The sequence below is a fragment of the Oncorhynchus clarkii genome, chromosome 28 (assembly GCF_045791955.1).
Source record: "Oncorhynchus clarkii lewisi isolate Uvic-CL-2024 chromosome 28, UVic_Ocla_1.0, whole genome shotgun sequence".
Lineage (NCBI taxonomy): Eukaryota > Metazoa > Chordata > Actinopteri > Salmoniformes > Salmonidae > Oncorhynchus > Oncorhynchus clarkii.
In genome coordinates, this window is record NC_092174.1 from 11,593,321 (window position 1) to 11,596,062 (window position 2,742).

A 2,742-nucleotide genomic window follows, 5' to 3' on the forward strand; every position below is an offset into this window, starting at 1 on the left:
CCTACCAGGTACCTCCCCAAAGCCTTAAACACGGGCACCCTCATAGATATCATCCTAACCAACTTGCCCTCTAAATACACCTCTGCTGTTTTCAACCAAGATCTCAGCGATCACTGCCTCATTGCCTGCATCCGTAATGGGTCAGCGGTCAAACGACCTCCACTCATCACTGTAAAATGCTCCCTGAAACACTTCAGCGAGCAGGCCTTTCTAATCGACCTGGCAGGGGTATCCTGGAAGGATATTGATCTCATCCCGTCAGTAGAGGATGCCTGGATATTTTTTTTAAATGCCTTCCTAACCATCTTAAATAAACATGCCCCATTCAAGAAATGTAGAACCAGGAACAGATATAGCCCTTGGTTCTCCCCAGACCTGACTGCCCTTAACCAACACAAAAACATCCTATGGCGTTCTGCATTAGCATCGAACAGCCCCCGTGATATGCAGCTGTTCAGGGAAGCTAGAAACCATTATACACAGGCAGTTAGAAAAGCCAAGGCTAGCTTTTTCAAGCAGAAATTTGCTTCCTGCAACACTAACTCAAAAAAGTTCTGGGACACTGTAAAGTCCATGGAGAATAAGAACACCTCCTCCCAGCTGCCCACTGCACTGAAGATAGGAAACACTGTCACCACTGATAAATCCACCATAATTGAGAATTTCAATAAGCTTTTTTCTACGGCTGGCCATGCTTTCCACCTGGCTACTCCTACCCCGGTCAACAGCACTGCACCCCCCACAACAACTCGCCCAAGCCTTCCCCATTTCTCCTTCTCCCAAATCTGCTCAGCTGATGTTCTGAATGAGCTGCAAAATCTGGACCCCTACAAATCAGCCGGGCTAGACAATCTGGACCCTTTCTTTCTAAAATTATCTGCCAAAATTGTTGCCACCCCTATTACTAGCCTGTTCAACCTCTCTTTCGTGTCGTCTGAGATTCCCAAAGATTGGAAAGCAGCTGCGGTCATCCCCCTCTTCAAAGGGGGTGACACTCTTGACCCAAACTGCTACAGACCTATATCTATCCTACCATGCCTTTCTAAGGTCTTCGAAAACCAAGTCAACAAACAGATTACCGACCATTTCGAATCTCACCATACCTTCTCTGCTATGCAATCTGGTTTCAGAGCTGGTCATGGGTGCACCTCAGCCACGCTCAAGGTCCTAAATTATATCTTAACCGCCATCGATAAGAAACATTACTGTGCAGCCGTATTCATTGATCTGGCCAAGGCTTTCGACTCTGTCAATCACCACATCCTCATCGGCAGACTCGACAGCCTTGGTTTCTCAAATGATTGCCTCGCCTGGTTCACCAACTACTTCTCTGATAGAGTTCAGTGTGTCAAATCGGAGGGTCTGCTGTCCGGACCTCTGGCAGTCTCTATGGGGGTGCCACAGGGTTCAATTCTTGGAGCGACTCTCTTCTCTGTATACATCAATAAGGTCGCTCTTGCTGCTGGTGAGTCTCTGATCCACCTCTACGCAGACGGCACCATTCTGTATACTTCTGGCCCTTCTTTGGACACTGTGTTAACAACCCTCCAGGCAAGCTTCAATGCCATACAACTCTCCTTCCGTGGCCTCCAATTGCTCTTAAATACAAGTAAAACTAAATGCATGCTCTTCAACCGATCGCTACCTGTACCTACCCGCCTGTCCAACATTACTACTCTGGACGGCTCTGACTTAGAATACGTGGACAACTACAAATACTTAGGTATCTGGTTAGACTGTAAACTCTCCTTCCAGACCCATATCAAACATCTCCAATCCAAAGTTAAATCTAGAATTGGCTTCCTATTTCGCAACAAAGCATCCTTCACTCATGCTGCCAAACATACCCTTGTAAAACTGACCATCCTACCAATCCTCGACTTTGGCGATGTCATTTACAAAATAGCCTCCAATACCATACTCAACAAATTGGATGCAGTCTATCACAGTGCAATCCGTTTTGTCACCAAAGCCCCATATACTACCCACCATTGCGACCTGTACGCTCTCGTTGGCTGGCCCTCGCTTCATACTCGTCGCCAAACCCACTGGCTCCATGTCATCTACAAGACCCTGCTAGGTAAAGTCCCCCCTTATCTCAGCTCGCTGGTCACCATTGCATCTCCCACCTGTAGCACACGCTCCAGCAGGTATATCTCTCTAGTCACCCCCAAAACCAATTCTTTCTTTGGCCCCCTCTCCTTCCAGTTCTCTGCTGCCAATGACTGGAACGAACTACAAAAATCTCTGAAACTGGAAACACTTATCTCCCTCACTAGCTTTAAGCACCAACTGTCAGAGCAGCTCACAGATTACTGCACCTGTACATAGCCCACCTATAATTTAGCCCAAACAACTACCTCTTTCCCTACTGTATTTTATTTATTTATTTATTTTGCTCCTTTGCACCCCATTATTTTTATTTCTACTTTGCACATTCTCCCATTGCAAATCTACCATTCCAGTGTTTTACTTGCTATATTGTATTTACTTTGCCACCATGGCCTTTTTGCCTTTACCTCCCTTATCTCACCTCATTTGCTCACATCGTATATAGACTTGTTTATACTGTATTATTGACTGTATGTTTGTTTTACTCCATGTGTAACTCTGTGTCGTTGTATGTGTCGAACTGCTTTGCTTTATCTTGGCCAGGTCGCAATTGTAAATGAGAACTTGTTCTCAACTTGCCTACCTGGTTAAATAAAGGTGAAATAAAAAATTTAAAAAATGAGGTAGTCA